The 20,159-nt window shown below is 33.8% G+C and overlaps 1 protein-coding gene across 6 annotated transcripts in view; it reads left to right on the plus strand.

Moving 5' to 3' along the window:
• Positions 1–20,159, plus strand: part of LOC145287834 (Na(+)/H(+) exchanger beta-like) — a 1,099,100-nt gene that overhangs the window by 460,721 nt on the left and 618,220 nt on the right. For 2 of the 6 annotated variants that reach the window (XM_080135701.1, XM_080135703.1), the window contains exon 1: positions 5,742–5,878. The exons of the other annotated variants lie outside the window; for them this stretch is intronic. The gene's annotated coding sequence lies outside the window, so the exon portion shown is untranslated. Of the gene's footprint in view, positions 1–5,741; positions 5,879–20,159 lie in introns of those variants that run through there. 6 annotated transcript variants of the gene reach the window in all.

A 20,159-nucleotide genomic window follows, 5' to 3' on the forward strand; every position in this document is an offset into this window, starting at 1 on the left:
ATTTTGATGAAATCGCCCATTTTTCATTTCGGCGAAATCACCCATTTTTCATTTTTGTGAAATCACCAATTTTTATTTTGGTGAAATCGCCAATTTTTTTATTTTTGTGAAATCACCCATTTTTAATATTGGCGAAATCACCCATTTTTCATTTTGGTGCAATCGCCCATTTTTCATTTTGCTGAAATCGCCCATTTTTCATTTTGGTGAAATCGTCCATTTTTCTTTTTTGTGAAATCGCCCATTTTTCATTTTGGTGAAATCGCCAATTTTTTATTTTTGTGAAATCACCCATTTTTCAATTCGATGAAATTACCCATTTTTCATTTTGGTGAAATCGCCAATTTTTTATTTTGGTGAAATAAACCATTTTTCATTTTGGTGAAATCACCCATTTTTAATTTTGGTGAAATCACCCATTTTTCATTTTGGTGAAATCAACCATTTTTCATTTTGGTGAAATCGCCCGTTTTTCATTTTGGTGAAATCACCTATTTTTCATTTTGGTGAAATCATTCATTTTTCATTTTGCTGAAATCACCCATTTTTCATTTTGGTGAAATCGCCCATTTTTCATTTTGGTGAAATCACCCATTTTTCATTTTGGTGAAATCACGCATTTTTCATTTTGGTGAAATCACCCATTTTTCATTTTGATGAAATCGCCCATTTTTCAATTCAGTGAAATCACCTATTTTTTTTATTTTGGTGAAATCATTAATTTTTCATTTTGCTGAAATCACCCATTTTTCACTTTGGTGAAATCACCCATTTTTCATTTTGGTGAAATCGCCCATTTTCATTTTTGGTGAAATCACACATTTTTCATTTTGGTGAAATCGCCCATTTTTCATTTTGGTGAAACCCCCCATTTTTCATTTTGGTGAAATCACCTATTTTTTATTTTGGTGAAATCATTTATTTTTCATTTTGGTGAAATAACTCATTTTTTCATTTTGGTGAAATCACCCATTTTTCATTTTGCTGAATTCGCCAATTTTTCATTTTGGTGAAATCGCCAATTTTTCATTTTGATGAAATCACGCAATTTTCATTTTAGCGACATTGCGCATTTTTCATTTTGGTGAAATCCCCAATTTTTCATTTTGGTGTTATCGCCAATTTTTCATTTTGATAAAATCGCCCATTTTTCATTTTGGTGAAATCAACCATTTTTCTGTTTGGTGAAATCACCCATTTTTCATTTTGGTGAAATCACCTATTTTTCATTTTGCTGAAATCGCCAATTTTTCATTTTGTTGAAATCGCCGATTTTCTTTTTGATGAAATCGTCCATTTTTCATTTTGGTGAAATCACCCATTTTTCATTTTGGTGAAATCATCCATTTTTACTTTTGGTAAAATCGCCCATTTTTCATTTTGGTAAAATCGCTAATTTTTCATTTTGGTGAAATAACCAATTTTTCATTTTTGTGAAATCACCCATTTTTATTTTGGTGAAATCGCCAAATTTTTATTTTGGTGAACTCACCCATTTTTAATATTGGTGAAATCACCAATTTTTAATTTTGGTGAAATCGACCATTTTTCTTTTTGGTGAAATCGCCCATTTTTCATTTTGGTGAAATCGTCCATTTTTCTTTTTGGTGAAATCGCCCATTTTTCATTTTGGTGAAATCACCCATTTTTTATTTCGGTGAAATTGCCATTTTGGTGAAATCACCCAATTTTCATTTTGGCGACATTGCCAATTTTTCATATTTGTGAAATCACCCATTTTTCATTTTGGTTAACTTGCCCATTTTTCATTTTTGTGAAATCGCCCATTTTTCATTTTGGTGAAATCACCCATTTACATTATGTCTGTGTGTGTGTGTGTGTGTGTATGTGTATTTATATTTCCAACTTTATTGTATAAAGAACTGTATTTCTTGGATTTCCCTAATAGGTTCCTTAATAATTTCAATATATCACCATCTTCCTCTCACGCCTTATTATTTCGTTCCTAATGTAGCTGTTGCTTCACATCGCATCCCTAGTATGTTACTTAGTATCTTTTCTTTTCTTTTTATAAGAAGCATCATGCTTCGAAACACCATAGTAAAAAGGTTTTATCTATCCTACACCCCTAATTGATGTAAAATCCATATTGAGCATACGAAAAAAATTTATAGGCATTGGTATATTTTTTTATATTGTCATTTTTTTAATTTCTTCCTATTCTCTCTCTCTCTCTATTTCTCTCTCTCTCTCTCTCTCTCTCTCTATATATATATATATATATATTTATAATTTATATATATTCCTATATAATATACATTATATATTAATGCCATCAATAATCGTGCATGCCAACTTACTTAAAGGAATAAATTGTAATGCGATCAACGTCTCGAAATTTGGAATATAGACTTTTTCATGTATTTATATATATACATATATATATATTTATATATATATACATATGCATATTTTTTATAAATTTATGTTTCTATATATATTTCTATATATATTTATATATGTATATATGTTTTATATATGTATTTATATATATTTATATTTATAAATATATTTATACATATATGTCTATATATATATATATATATATATATATATATATATATATACATGCATATATATATATATATATATAAGACACAAAAATATATTTAACGTGTAGAATTTTTGTTGTTTTTTAACACTAGTTCGGTTAATAATCGTATTCAACTTTGAAGATCTTTTTCCTTAGAAAATCGTCCGTATTTTAAGGGGCTATTTTAAGGGGGTAGCGTAAAAAAATATTCATTATAAAACAGTTATCTACGGATATGCATGTTTCGACGTTTCACCTATCGTCACCAGACCTTCACTGATTCTAGGAATCGGACCTGAGATTATTTGTATTTTGAATTAGTGCGTATAAGTAAAATAAAATTATAAATATAGTCAACCACATTCAGTACTGTTTCGCAGCTGATCAGTGCGGCTAGACAGGCAACTGTCTCAAGCCAGGATCGAAACCCGACCGCCTAAATGACAATCAGGGCTTCACCATTGCGCTATACGGCTGCTGCTATGTGGGTAATGGATTTATATATTTATTTATAATTTTATTTTACTTATAAAGATGTCATAACTTGTGTTTTGTTTGGCCGCATATATATATATATATATATATATATATATATATATATATATATATATATATATATATATATATACATCTCTTCATATTCAGCATAAATATATCGAAATGTAAAGATTTTCGTGGTGTGTCGGAGAGAGGTAAATATCGTAAGGTTGTGTATTTCATAGAACGCTAATATTGTCATGCCGAGGAAACCGGGCCATTTAGCTGTCGGACAGGCACATTTTTGGTAGTCTCCTAGACCTTGTTGCCTGGATTGTGTATTGGTGCAAGCTTATCGCATCTTGCCTTGGGTACTCTCACCATGATTGCCAACGAGGTTACTCAAACTTATTTTGCAAGATCAGAGTGTTTTCCCTTGAGTGGCTCTGACTCATTTATCCCATCTTCCTAACTTGTGTCGTATCCTCTCGCGGTTAAAGAAAGGTTAATGTTTTTTTTATCGTATCCGTGTTCCAGTCAGTCTTAGTAACTCTGTCGGATTACAACAACTTGACGACTAGGAACTCGAATACATAATGCATACATAATACATAATTATATAAAATACATCGTACATACATAATACATACATAACACATAATACATACTTATATAAAATACTACAACACAGCAAATCAGTAATTACACACCGAAATGATTTACAACGAAGTAGCATTCTCCATGACTAAGATATTTTAACTGGGGATACGAAATACCTCACTTTACGAAAATACCTCACTTTACGAAAATACCCCACTTTACACCTAAAGGTGTAAACAGGAAAAAATCGTTTTCTTGAGAAATCTTTCAAATCTTGAAGAACTTTCCATTTAAAATTCAAATAATAAATTGGTAAGCAAGATTCCTCTAATCATTTTTTTTGTTTAAAGTACAGCATAAAACTGTAACCAGTAGTATTACAACGGTTTGCAGAAAAAAGTTTTTTTTGGAATTAAGTTTTTTTTTTTCTTAAAAAAAAAGTCCAGAAATAAAGTCGAGAAATAACGCGGCTACGATGAGAACAATAAAAAAGTGAACAAAAAAGTAAAAACGTTACAGAGTTGCATGTAAAGAAATTATGTTTGAACGCAAACAAAAAGAGGTTGAAGTGTTAAGGAAAACCAATCCGATCCGCAAGTAGGATTAACAAAGTTTTATCGACTATATCAGTTTCGTATAAACGTAAAAATAGCAAATTAACTGAACTTTCGCAGCGGAATTGAGTCATTCAGAAAATATTATATGATATTACTAAAAAACGCATACCTTAAATGAACTTGTAAAGGATAGTCGATATCATACAACGTCCGAGACATACTTATAAGCACCACCAAACCCAGTTTAAAAAACGTCACTCGGATTATACTAGCGACATATACCTAGAGGGGAAGAGCCGATCGACGCTATTACTGAGATGTCCAACCTATCGAAACTAACACCAGAACAGAGACGGTCGGACAGAAAAAGAAAATTCGCCGACCCACAGAAGAGGAAAAGGTATTAACATCAAAAAGGCTTGGAATGGGAAGCTGTGCAGACTCATCCATACACAGGATATCATGAACTCTTTTAAATAGTATAAACATATTGAGAGGTAATGATTATCGTGGTGTATGTGTATATTTCGTAAACGTCAATATGGCGTTCTACGAAATATACACATACACCACGATAATCATTACCTCACAGCTATACTATTTAAACTCCCGTTCTCTATCTATTCTGTCTTGCTGTGAATACAAACATCTTTCTCTAAACTATATCCATGTTCGTGTCTTAGAGTGACCTTATTTAACATTATGTGTTCCCCTCCTCTCCCTCTCTCTCTCTCTCTCACTTATAGAGCCAATACTCTATTAATTATATTCTACTTAATATATAGTAATGATTTAAAAACTGTTTTTAAAATATAACTTGAGTTCCATTGAAACCGAAACATATAGGGCTCTAGCTTTATTCATAACAATCTTCACTATATACTAACGAATATAAAATTTAGAAAATGAAGTAGTAAGATATAAACGTGTTTTTGCGATTGTACAGAAATAACACATTAAGTCGACTTACGCCTGCCAAGTTTTATTTTTATTTTCAATTTCGACTCCCCTTACAGTTATTTTTACAAGATCAAAATCAAATGAGATTTGCTACACAGGTTCAAATCTGTAGAACAAAAATCGACAGCAAAAATACCAAAAGAGACAATATGTAGTACGAAGCCAAGAAAAAATAGCAAAAGGGAAGAAAATATGTTTTCAGTTGAGTTAAATTTCCAGAGAAAATTAATTTAGGACGAGAATTAAAAAAAAGAAATTAACCAAAATTAGAAAATTTCTTTGATTTCCAAAAACATAAACAATAACTTTCTTTTATAAAACGCATTGTTCTTTTTTATGTGAGTGTATCAATTTGATTCTCGAGCAAGACGATATTCAAAGATCCATTCCTTTTTGTTTTATTTCTTCAACATTTGTAATTAGTCCGAACTCAAAGTATCACACAACTTGCAGGTGTCCAGTACGACTATTATTACAACTACTACAATCGCCACGAAAACTAGTAGCACTACAACTCTTACTAAAACCATTGTCAGTATATTCACCTTTTCTTCCTACTAGTACTACTACTGCTATCATTTCTTACGTTTCTCCGCATGGACATTCATTTGAGTTTTTTTTTTTATCCGCGAGAAGTTTTCACAGATCCACCCGCCGTCGTTCGCCTATGTAGCAGCCAGGATTATTTTTAATTATAAATTACCAGCTTCTAATTTCTATTAGCGAAAAGGTAAGTTTCATTAATTAAGATCTGTATATGGTAATTGTATTTTATAGGTAATTAGAATTATGTTTGTATTTATTTTATACATTCTTTATATGCATTTTCTACTTTTTATATTTTCTGTTTGACAAATCCTGAAACTTTTGACGCTATTTGCATGTATTTTTTCGTGCACTAGTATACATGCATATATATATATATATATATATATATATATATATATATATATATATATATATATATATATATAATGTGTGTGTGTGTGTGAAATAAAATGAGGTCTAACCATAACATTTTTGTGTTTTACTGTAGACCCGGTCGGACTAATATAGTGTTCCTGTCTTATGCATTTGTATATATTTTAAACTTGCTTAAAAAATATGATTTAGTTTTTTACATACTTTTGTAATAGGGTATTCGAATTGATATAACCCATATATATATATATATATATATATATATATATATATACACACATATATATATGTATATATATTATAATTATTTCGATAATTTGAATAAACTTACGCATATGTGTATGCACCTGCAATTCTCCCATTCGAAAATTCCTAAAGTTTAAGAACTTTATGGTCGATGTAACATCCGATTTGTTAATGCATTAGTTCGTACTCGGCAATTTATATATGAAATCCAAGAATTTATATAATTTCCAACTGATTAATAAATTATATATATATATATATATATATATATATATATATATATATATATATATATATATATACACTTATGGGTGGTTGGTTCTACACTAAGCCTTCACCACTATAAGCAAATCATCTGTATGGATTTCCGAAGAACTTAGTTGTTGTGGCGGAATCTCATACGTGGAATACGAGAGTCCATCATATACTTTTTTTTAGATGAACATGTATATATATGTAATCAATATATCTAATACATTTTTACGTAATCTATCTATATATCTATAAAAGTGAACCTGTCTGTGTATCTGTGTGTCTATGTGCCTGCCTGTCTCTGTGTGTACATTTCCCTACGCAATAACTCTGTCAATTTTAAGTCTACAGACTCGCAATTTGATATAAAGGGTACTGAGATTTGGGAAAATCGTTGTGATCCGTTTTCGGTCAGAAATTTGGCTGTTCAGGGATCAAAGTTCAACGATTTGACTTTTGAGAACTCTACCACACTCCTCCGAAATTTTGGGTCTAAACACTTGAAATTTTTAGATATGTTCCTTGGTCATGGATCTAACTTGATTTAAGCCCAAAACAATAAATTTTAAGGGGTCATAATAGAGGTCAAAGTTTTTTTAAAAATTGGCCTCTGTGGTCTCTACCAAATTACTCAGACAATTTCGTGTCTAAACATTTGAAATTTGATAAAGGTTATTCAGGGATAGGGCAAGCCTTTTCAGCGGTTTGGGTCGAAAACTTTTTAGTTACCAATATATAAATGTATGTATGTATGTTTTCATGTCTGTCCAAAACTTTCGACAGAGGTGACAGATTTTACCAAGATAAGTACCAGACGACAAATATCGAAATATTGGCTTAAACATTAATGTCTTCACCTTCAACTGGTCACTTTTCTACAGGGTGGGTCGCTTTTTTTCGCCGATATTTTTGAAAGATATCCTCTCCTTTCGATTGTCTAGCCTTAATTTAAACCTAAGTCACTTCAGTTTGACGGTGGTCGTAACTGCAAAGACGTCAGGTTGTCTTTCCCGTTTTTTCCTCCTTCTCGGTACGGGTTCGAGCCTGCCTTCCTGGTACCACTTTTTTTCTTTATTTGCTAAACATACACATCCAAACACCCGGCAACGTCGGACTGAAATGCTAGTATGTATATAAATATAAATACATATATGTATATATGTGTGAGTGTGTAACGTGTATATATATATATATATATATATATATATATATATATATATACATGTAATATGTATACATGTAATATATATATATATGTTATAGATATATATGTAACTAGCATTTCATCTCGGCCTTGGCCGGGGGTTTGGATGTGTGTGTTGAGAAAAAAAAAGTTGTAATAGGAAGGCAGGTTCGAATCCGTGCTGCGAAGATGGAAAAGAACGGGGGAAAAACCTGACATCTTTACTATTACGACCACCGCCAAACCGGAATTGTTGTAGGTTTTAATTAAGGCTAGAGAATCGAAAGGAGAGGATGACTTTCAAAAATATCGTCGAAAAAAGCGACTCTCCCCTGTAGATATGTGCCCTATTTAAGGTGAATATATGAATGTTTTTAGCCAATATTTCAATATTTGTCGTCTGAAAGGTCGAACTTCATAACGATACTGATCTTGTAAAAATCCGTAGCCTCTGTCGAAAGTTTTAGGCAGACATGAAAACATACATGCATACATACATATATTTATATATTGGTAACTAAAAATTTTAGAACCAAACCGATTAAAAAGCTTGCCCTATCTCTGAATACCTCTTATGCAAATTTTCCAATGTTTAGACCAGAAATTGTCTGCGTAATTTGGTAGAGACCGCAGAGGCCAAATTCTTTTTAACTTTGACCCCTATTATAACCCCTGAACATTTATTGTTTTGGCTCAAATAAAGTTATTAAGTTAGATCAATTTCTAAGGAACCTATATCTAAAATTTCAATTGTTTAGACCCAAAATTGTCGGAGAAGTTTGGTAGAGTTCTCAAATGACAAATTGTTGAACTTTGACTCCTTAACAGCCAAATTTCTGACCGAAAACGGACTACAAAGATTTTCCGAAACCTCAGTACTCTGTATATCAAATTTCGAGTTTGTAGACTTAAAATTAACAGAGTTATTGCGTAGGGAAATGTATACACACACACAGATACACAGACACGTTCACTTTTATAGATACTAGCATTTCAGCCCGGCGTTGCCCGGTGTTTGAGGTGTGTGTTTAGCAATAAAAAAGTGGTCATTTTTTTTAATTTGATCCCTATTATGACCCCTTAACATCTATTGTTTTGGGCTTAATTCAAGTTATTAAGTTAGATCCGTGGTCAAAGAACTTACATCTAAAATTTCAAGTGTTTAGACCCAAAATTGTCGGAGGAGTTTGGTAGAATTCTCAAAGGTCCAATCGTTGAACTTTGACCCCTTAACAGCCAAATTTCTGGCCGAAAACCGATCATAGAGATGTTTCCAAATCTCAGTACGCTGTATATCAAATTTCGAGTCTGTAGAATGAAAGTTAACAGAGTTCTTGCGAAGTAAAATGTACACAGACACAGACACGTTCACTTATATATATATATATATATATATATATATATATATATATATATATATATATATATATATATATATATATATATATTTATTATCATTTCAGCCCGGCGTTGCCCGGGTGTTTGGAAGTGTATGTTGAGCAAAAAAACAAAAAACAAAGAAAAACAGATAGTTGTAGGCAGGGAGGTTCGAACCCGTACTGCGGAGAAGGAAAAGAACATGAAAAAAAACGTGACGTATTTGCTGTTTCGCCCATCGCCAAATCAGAAGTTATGCAGCTTTAAATTAAGGCTCGTCATTCGAAAAGAGAGGATGGCTTTCAAAAACATCGAAGGAAAAGTGTCCAGTTGAGGGTGAAGTGATTTTTTTAGCCAATTTTTCCATATTTGTCGTCTGAAGGGTCGGCTTCACAACGACATCGATCTCGTAAAAATCCGTCGCCTGTCGAAAGTTTTAGACAGACAAACATACACACATATATACATCCATTTAAACAAACAGGTGAGATTTATATTATAGATTATATTGGACGCAATATATAGTAATGATTTTAAAAAGTTTTGAAAATAAACAAAGACTCGTGCACCACCACCGAGAATCGAGCCAAAACCTTCAGCTTACGAATTGTTTTTGCCTTCGTAAATTAAAATAAAGTAAATTTGCCAGGTGAAGGTCGAACGCGGCGTTCGACCTTCACCTGGCAAATTGTCTTTATTTTAATTTTCACAATTTTCAACCGATTTTTCCGGGCTAAACCCAAATATAAAGTTTTGTATGGATTCAAATATATGAAGTTTCATGTCTGCAGACCAAAAACTCTAGGAAGAGTTTGTTAGCCATTTTTTTAAAATATATACGAATGCATAAATATATATGGAAACAATTTTGTGTTTACTATAAACTTTTACGCAAATATTATGCAAGTATAAATCATGTAGAATGTCTGCATTAATATAATTACACATAAGTATAACTAAAAATTATCACCTCCCCATAAGAAAACCGAAGAAATTGATAGGGAATTAATTAAAATGAATGTTTAAAAGAATATGCAAATTAGCTAGATCTTCTGCTCGTGAATGCAATGCCGCGCCCAATACATAACAAAATTGTATTTTCTTTTTTAAATAAATAGAGAAAGAGGTTTTAATATGAAGATCAATACGCACGCTTGAAAAACGAATTTATAGGAGTATATATATATATATATATATATATATATATATATATATATTAGTGACCTAGTATGGCCGCAGGGGAGACATCGAAGCAGCAAAACTTAGGCTGGCTTGCAGGACACTATATCTACCTATGTAGGCAAATGTGGCCATATTTGAAAATATAGTTTTTTTTGTTTTTTTTTACCAATTTAAAAATAATTTTAACCATAGAATATTATTACCCAAAATCTGTTAAACGTTGAAATTAGATCCATTGTCAGGGAAAAAGAAATAAACACAGAAAGTCAAGACCATAAGCCGGTGGGGGGTGTTTATTTTATTATCTGGTTTATTTCTGTTTATATTCATTTTCATACACCCGAAAACCTATCGGAAACAAGTTTTTTTAAGGTAGGTTTTGTGTTGGTCTACCAGGATACAATAAACACTACCTTTATAAAAATAACAGACCCCCAATACACAAACACACACACACACACACACATACAAAAAAAAAGATGGTCATATAGTGGGTGCTTCTTTTACGTAAAATAAATATAGAAAACTGATCCTTCACTATTTAAAACTATAATTTCTTATCTTGAATATCCTGGAATTTTAAACGTAATTTTCGATTTCAATATCCTCGAAAACCTATAATAGTGGTGATTTTACAGGAATTTTTAGGGTGGAAACATACTGCTCCTTTATCGAAACATTTTATGACTGTAAAAATGTGCCCAAAGTAGGCTCTGGATGATGGATGACCCCCTTAATGTGCGACGTTAAAGGCGTCTGCACAATTGAGGTCATTACCTTTCCATCGAGCTGTCATTTGTTTAATTCTGATCAATAGTCGCTGAGATTAAGAATTTATAAAATTGCCAAAAATATAGTCCAAATTGAATATTGAAATGCTTATATCTTTGGTTCTATGAGACGAAACTACGTGATATTTCACGCTTTTTAAAGATTAAAATACTATTCTATGGTTAACATTTTATGACAATTGGTAAAAGAAGAACCTATATTTTTTAAAAAGGCAAATTTTGGCATATTTTATTACCAGACGGATGCAGTTTTGCTGCTTCTGTTGTATCCCCTGTGGCTTTGCCTGGTTATTAATATATCTATAGAAATATATTTCCACAAAACCGTTCCCTATTTGGTTTTTATGCGAGTTAGTAATAATTTTCCCTTTTACCAATTTGGTACTCCCAAATGGAGAGCGGCATATAAATTGTTTAAAATATAATTATCTACTGCCACATAGTGGCTGAATCTAAGGAGAAAATAGTCAAAGGAAAAATATTCCAAACTCGCATTTAGGTAATAATGTACTTTCGTATAAATAATTAAATTGATTCAAAAGTATCTAAAAAAACAACTCATAAATAACATCTACATAAAATGCGATAGACCCAGCAGTCTCGGGGGATAACACAGGGGTAGAGGTTTAGACTTTTAACCATTTGTCTTGATTTCGAATCTTGCAATATTAAGGCATTCTGATAAGTCGTAGACGACGAAACACGCCGCAGTGGATAACTAATATTTTAACAATATTTATGCCTCTACCCATTTGGGAGTACCAAATTAGTAATAGGAAAATTCTCCGCCCCCTCCCACCAAATGTAAATATAAAAAAATACACTTTTATATAAATATTTAGATGCATTAAAAGTAACCAGCCACTTTTTCCTCATTGTACCATCTGCTCAAGATCAGAGGAGAGAAAATCAGATAGAACTTGATGTGCTGCCATAGATGGTAATGTCGTCAGCAAAAATGTCTACGAATGATCTAAGGATGTGATTTAGAAGATCATTAATATAGATCATGAAGAAAGTTGGACTCAGGATGGACCCCTGAGGGACTCCAGCATTAATAATATGAGCTTCTGATTTCTTCCCATCAACCACTACTCTTATGAACCAATCAGAGAGAAATGGTTTAATAATTGAAAAGATATTTCCAGCTATACGATCTTGTGAAGTAGACCTTTATGTCATACCTTATCAAAGGCCTTTGATATGTCAAGAGAAATTGCCGTAGAAAGGAAGCCTCCGTCGAGAGATTCGCTCATCATATGAGATATAATTGTAAGCAAATTGCTGTAGATCTAGCAGAACGGAATCCATATTGCATGTCACTACTAAGGTTATTCTTGCTGAGGTGGTTGACTACGCCACTATTTAACACAGATTCAAGTAACTTATTCATGAGGCCCAGGAATCTTATTGGTCTGTACTGAGAGGGACATGACAGATCATCTGAATTTTAAAATACACAGCCATACCGATGAGATTTTCCAGGGTGGGTGGAAGCAATTCTCCTTAAGAAAACGCTTAAACAGCTTTGTAAGTATGGGAGCTATTTCTGATTGAAGCTTTTTGAGCACTATAATTGGAATGCCGTCGGGTTTTTGATTAACTTGGAAACACCACACACAGATATTTGTATGTCGCATATCGTGTTTACTGACACAAGAGGAAATACGGGGGGGGCTTGGTCGCATACGATAGAATTTGCTGCAATATTCTTTGCAAAGTGCTTGGCTTTATCTGATGCTGGCGCGATTATTTCAGGTTCATTGATGATAGTTGGGATAGAACACACGCTTCTGTTCAGGATCCTGTTTTCTATTTGCCAAACATGGTGGGAACCAAGCTGCTGTGCGGCCACTTTGGTCTTCACAAACTGAGCATACAACTCTCTTGCAATTTTTATTACTCTTTTACAGTGGTTGTTGGCAGTCCTAAAAGTGGTTTTAGTCTCAGTACATCTGTTAAGTTGGAAGCAATGAAAAAAGTGATTTCAGTGCGCAATGGTAGCAGCATATTCTAGAGAGAACCACGGCTGGCTGTTTGGTTTTTGCTTGAATTTTTTCGAGGGTTTAAAACGGTCTATACCTACAATTAACCATTCCGTAAGGTCTGATACTATAGAGGACACATCCTTTTTAAACATGGAACGAAGAGGTAGATCTGATATAAATGAACGAAATCTACCACAGTTGAGTATAAAGTATCAATATACTGTACGATCGAGGCGTACGTCTGAGGAAATTACAGTTCGTTTGTATTTTAACTGATACAACAGGGTGGTCGGAAGACCCCAGTGGAGACAGGACAGAAGATGAACATAGCTCAGGGAAGTTGTGAGAAAAAGGTCTAGAAGGCTTGCATACTGACCGTTAGTATCAGGCACACGGGTGGGTTCTTAAACAATCTGAGTAAGGTCATAAGCAATGGAGAAATCATGACAGAACCTCTCATCATCTGTCTTGTTTGAGTGGGTTAACAATTCAACACTGTGAATATTGAAGTCTCCACAGACGTGAATATTAGCCGATGGATGAGCAGATAGGATATGGTCAATTTTCTCAGATATACTCTTAAAGATAGTAACTCCGCTATTGTGGGGGCGATAGAGGGCGAATATAAACGCAGTTATGTGAGCAAGTGCAACCCGGAATCACATATAGGGTAATTTAGGATTGTGTCTGGAGATGTCCCTCCACATGGAAAGCCATCTTTAATGTAGGTACATATTCCATGCCCATGGCGATCTTTGGAGTCAGATTTAAATGTTAAATTAGAGTATCCTTCAATTTCAAACTATTCTAGGGAAATAGTCGGTCCAATACCAGTTCCACCTCGAAATAATAGGTCTGGTTTAATCTCCTGTACTTGAGTTTCAACCTCTGCAAAGTTGGAACGTAGACCCCTGATGTTAGAGAAGGAGACATAGTAATGGACGTTTACGTTGGAAGTTGAAGATATGGGTTTAATCGTGTGTTTTTTTTTCTGAAAACCTTTCATGGTAGTTTTTTGTCATTTATGGAATAGGTTAATAGACTTGCTTAAGGCAGGGCAGAGAGGGAAAGTAAAAGAGAAAAAGAGACGAAGAAATATGTTGTTTTGTAAATACATAAGGTAAAGCCGTAACAATTACCCACTAATGGGGCATCAAGAAGCGCCACCATCAGCTACTACATAATACCTGTATATATACACACATAAACACATATATCTGAGTATATATTTGTATGTATATATATATGTGAAAATGTATATATGTGTGTATATATTTTTATATGTATATATGTGTGTATATGTATATATAGAGATAGATAGATAGATATAGATATATGTATGTGTGTGCGTGTATACATATAGGTTCGATATGTTTATATCATCAAGTTGACAATAAAGTTCTTGCGGTTTTAACTTTTAAATTCAGATAATCAGTTCTCGGCTCAAACAAAAATTATTGATCCAAACATGACTATTATAATCAACACCCTTTTTCCAACGCAAAACTTATGTATTTATACTTATGTCCTAAAAATCTTGCGTTTTTGGTGGTAATGAAATCGCTGAGGTTTTTGAAGCATTTCTCACGTAGATGATTGCTGAGATGCTTCAAAAAGTGCGAGTCAGTAGGTGAGAGGTTTGGAGAGTATGGCGGATGAGGCAGAGTTTCGTAGCCCAATTCGTCAAACTTCTGCAGAGTCGGTTTAACAACATTCAGTTGCGCATTGTCGTGATCAAGGATTGTGCCATTTCTGTTGTTGCTGCTGGATTTCTGATGCATATCATCCATTTGTTGACAGTACTTTTCCGTTGTAATGATTTCCCTTCCATTCATAAAACTACAATGAACAAGACCGGTGGTAGACAACCAAACAGTCAGCATGACCTTCTTTTGGCGCAACTTTAGCTGCGGGAAGTGTCGTTGAGCTTCGTCCGCGTCCAACCACTGATCTTAGCGTCTCCGGTTGTCGTAAAGAACCCACTTTTAATCGCAAGTCATAACCCGGTCGAGAAACTGGTCGTTCTTGTTGCGTTAAAGAAACGAAGAGGACACTTCATAACAACTTTTTTTCGGTTGTCGTTTAATTCTTGAATTACACATTTTTCAAGGGGGTTCGTCTTTCCAATCTCTCTCAAGTGGTTGGAAATCGCCTTATACGTACGTTTGATTCAGAAACAAGTTCTCAAATAGTTGTGCGAGGATTGGATTCGATTAAGGCTCTTGATTGATTGTTGTCAACATTCGATGGTCGACCACTGCGCTCATCATCTTCAAGACTCCCATTGTTGTCACGAAATTTCTTGAACAACCATTGTGCTGTGCGTTCAGTAGTGGTTCCTGTGCCAAACACTTCGTTAACATCGCAAGCTGTTCCACTATTTGATGTCAGAATGAAAAAATTCCGCAAGAACTTGCTTCTCAACATAATATTATGCACATGATTCAGTAATTAACCCAACAGTTTGATATCTGGTACATAGTTGCTAATCGTAAGGTATCTATAACATAGTTGCTAATCGTAAGGTATCTGGAATATAGTTGCTAATCGTAAGGTATCTGGAACATAGTTGCTAATCGTAAAGTATCTGGAACATAGTTGCTAATCGTAAGGTATCTGGAACATAGTTGCTAATCGTAAGATATCTGGAACATAGTTGCTAATCGTAAGATATCTGGAACATAGTGGCTAATCGTAAGATATCTGGAACATAGTGGCTAATCGTAAGGTATCTGAAACATAGTTGCTAATCGTAAAGTATCTGGAACATAGTTGCTAATCGTAAGGTATCTGGAACATAGTTGCTAATCGTAAGGTATCTGGAACCTAGTTTTAATCGTAACGTATCTGGAACATAGTTGCTAATCGTAAAGTATCTGGAACATAGTTGCTAATCGTAAAGTATCTGGAACATAGTTGCTAATCGTAAGATATCTGGAACATAGTTGCTAATCGTAAGATATCTGGAACATAGTTGCTAATCGTAAGATATCTGGAACATAGTTGCTAATCGTAAAGTGTCTGGAACATAGTTGCTAATCGTAAAGTATCTGGAACATCGTTGCTAATCGTAAGGTATCTGGAACATAGTTGCTAATCGTAAAATATCTGTAACATAGTTGCTGATCGTAAGGTATCTGGAACATAGTTGCTAATCGTAAAGTATCTGGAACATAGTTGCTAATCGTAAGGTATCTGAAACATAGTTGCTAATCGTAAGAAATCTGGAACATAGTTGCTAAACGTAAGGTGTCTGGAGCATAGTTCCTAATCGTAAGGTATCTGGAACATAGTTGCTAATCGTAAGATATCTGGAACATAGTTGCTAATCGTAAGATATCTAAAACATAGTTGCTAATCGTAAGGTATCTAGAACATAGTTGCTAATCGTAAGATATCTGGAACATAGTTGCTAATCGTAAGGTATCTGGAACATAGTTGCTAATCGTAAGGTATCTGGAACGTAGTTGCTAATCGTAAAGTACCTGGAACATAGTTGCTAATCGTAAGGTGTCTGGAACATAGTTGCTAATCGTAAGGTATCTGGAACATAGTTGCTAATCGTAAAGTATCTGGAACATAGTTGCTAATCGTAAAGTATCTGGAACATAGTTGCTAATCGTAAGGTATCTGGAACATAGTTGCTAATCGTAAGACATCTGGAACATAGTTGCTAATCGTAAGGTATCTGAAACATAGTTGCTAATCGTAAGATATCTAGAACATAGTTGCTAATCGTAAAGTATCTGGACATAGTTGCTAATCGTAAAGTATCTGGAACATAGTTGCTTATCGTAAGGTATCTGGAACATAGTTGCTAATCGTAAGGTATCTGGAACATAGTTGCTAATCGTAAAGTATCTGGAACATAGTTGCTAATCGTAAGGTATCTGGAACATAGTTTTAATCGTATAGTATCTGGAACATAGTTGCTAATCGTAAGGTATCTGGAACATAGTTGCTAATCGTAAGGTATCTGGAACATAGTTGCTAATCGTAAGATATCTGGAACATAGTTGCTAATCGTAAGATATCTGGAACATAGTTGCTAATCGTAAAGTATCTGGAACATCGTTGCTAATCGTAAGGTATCTGGAACATAGTTGCTAATCGTAAAGTATCTGGAACATAGTTGCTAATCGTAAGGAATCTGGAACATAGTTGCTAATGGTAAAGTATCTGGAACATAGTTGGTAATCGTAAGTTATCTGAAACATAGTTGCTAATCGTAAGATATCTGGAACATAGTTGCTAAACGTAAGGTGTCTGGAACATAGTTGCTAATCGGAAGGTATCTGAAACATAGTAGCTCATCGTAAGATATCTGGAACATAGTTGGTAATCGTAAGATATCTGGAACATAGTTGCTAATCGTAAGGTATCTAGAACATAGTTGCTAATCGTAAGATATCTGGAACATAGTTGCTAATAGTAAGGTATCGGGAACGTAGTTGCTAATCGTAAGGTATCTGGAACGTAGTTGCTAATCGTAAAAATACCTGGAACATAGTTGCAAATCGTAAGGTATCTGGAACATAGTTGCTAATCGTAAGGTATATTTAACATAGTTGCTAATCGTAAAGTATCTGGAACATAGTGGCTAATCGTAAAGTATCTGGAACATAGTGGCTAATCGTTAAGTATCTGGAACATAGTTGCTAATCGTAAAGTATTTGGAACATAGTTGCTAATCGTAAGGTATCTGCAACATAGTTGCTAATCGTAAGGTATCTGGAACATAGTTGCTAATCGTAAGGTATCTGGAACATAGTTGCTAATCGTAAGGTATCTGGAACATAGTTGCTAATCGTAAGGTATCTGGAACATAGTTGCTAATCGTAAGGTATCTATAACACAGTTGCTAATCGTAAGGTATGTGGAACATAGTTGCTAATCGTAAGGAATCTGGAACATAGTTGCTAATCGTAAGGTATCTGGAACATAGTTGCTAATCGTAAGGTATCTGGAACACAGTTGCTAATCGTAAGATATCTGGAACATAGTTGCTAATCGTAGGATATCTGGAACATAGTTGCTAATCGTAATATATCTGGAACATAGTGGCTAATCGTAAGGTATCTGGAACGTAGTTGCTAATCGTAAGGTATCTGGAACATAGTTGCTAATCGTAAGGTATCTAGAAAATAGTTGCAAATCGTAAGATATCTAGAAACATAGTTGCTAATCGTAAGGTATCTGGAACATAGTTGGTAATCGGAAGGTATCTGGAACATAGTTGCTAATCGTAAGGTATCTGGAACATAGTTGCTAATCGTAAGATATCTGGAACATAGTTGCTAATCGTAAGGTATCTAGAACATAGTTGCTAATCGTAAGGTATCTGGAACATAGTTGCTAATCGTAAGGTATCTGGAACATAGTTGCTAATCGTAAGGTATCTGGAACATAGTTGCTAATCATAAGGTATCTGGAACATAGTTGCTAATCGTAAAGTATGTGGAACATAGTTGCTAATCGTAAAGTATCTGGAACATCGTTGCTAACCCTAAGGTATCTGGAACATAGTTGCTAATCGTAAGATATCTGGAACATAGTTGCTAATCGTAAGATATCTGGAACATAGTTGCTAATCGTAAGGTATCTGGAACATAGTTGCTAATCGTAAGGTATCTGGTACATAGTTGCTAATCGTAAGGTATCTGGAACATAGTACTAATCGTAAGATATGTGGAACATAGTTGATAATCGTAAGATATCTGGAACATAGTTGCTAATCGTAAGATATCTGGAACATAGTTGCTAATCGTAAGATATCTGGAACATAATTTCTAATTGTAAAGTATCTGGAACATAGTTGCTAATCGTAAGGTGTCTTGAACATAGTTGCAAATCGTAAGGTATCTGGAACATAGTAACTAATCGTAAGGTGTCTGGAACATAGTTGCTAATCGTAAAGTATCTGGAACATAGTTGCTAATCGTAAAGTATCTGGAACATAGTTGCTAATCGTAAAGTATCTGGAACATGGTTGCTAATCGTAAGATATCTGGAACATAGTTTCTAATCGTAAGATATCTAGAACATAGTTGCTAATCGTAAGGTATCACGAATATAATTGCTAATCGTAAAGTATCTGAAACATAGTTGCTAAGTGTAATGTATATTTAACATAGTTGCTAATCATAAGGTATCTGGAACATAGTTGCTAATCGTAAGGTATCTGGAACATAGTTGCTAATCGTAAGATATCTGGAACATAGTTGCTAATCGTAAGGTATCTGGAACATAGGTGCTAATCGTAAGGTATCTGGAACATAGTTGCTAATCGTAAGATATCTGGAACATAGTTGCTAATCGTAAGATATCTGGAACATAGTTGCTAATCGTAAGATATCTGGAACATAGTTGCTTATCGTAAGATATCTGGAACATAGTTGCAAATCGTAAGGTATCTAGAACATAGTTGCTAATCGTAAGATATCTGGAACATAGTTGCTAATCGTAAGGTATCTGGAACATAGTTGCAAATAATAAGGTATCTGGAACATAGTTTAAATAATTCCAAATTTAAAGTTAATTAAATCATCATCATCCGATAAATGAACGTGGGGGGATTTACCAAAACGAGAGTTAAACGTAAACTCGTGAGGCATATATATTTCCACGTCTGGTTATAGAATAGATGAGTATTGACTGAAGGGAGCTTGATATGGATACCTTAAACGGTCCTAAGTATCGGGCTTTAAACCGACGGTACCAATGACTTTTCTCATCAACAACTTTCTGTACACAAAGTACAATATATATATATATATATATATATATATATATATATATATATATATATATATATATATTGAAATATAATTATCCACTGACACGTGTTTCTTCATCTACGAACCATCAGCATGGCGGAATGTAGCGAGATTCGATATTGGAACCCCATGGCGTAAATATCTACCACTAGCCTACATCGCACGACTGCTTAAATGTATCGCGTTTTATGCAAATGTTATTTGTTTTTGCGATACTTTTTTGAACGAATTATACGAAAGTGCTTTTTTACCTAAATGCGAGTTGGGAATAATTTTCCCTTTGACCAATTTCGTA

This window comes from Euprymna scolopes, chromosome 11, assembly GCF_053919585.1.
Source record: "Euprymna scolopes isolate OS-2025 chromosome 11, ASM5391958v1, whole genome shotgun sequence".
Classification (NCBI taxonomy): domain Eukaryota; kingdom Metazoa; phylum Mollusca; class Cephalopoda; order Sepiida; family Sepiolidae; genus Euprymna; species Euprymna scolopes.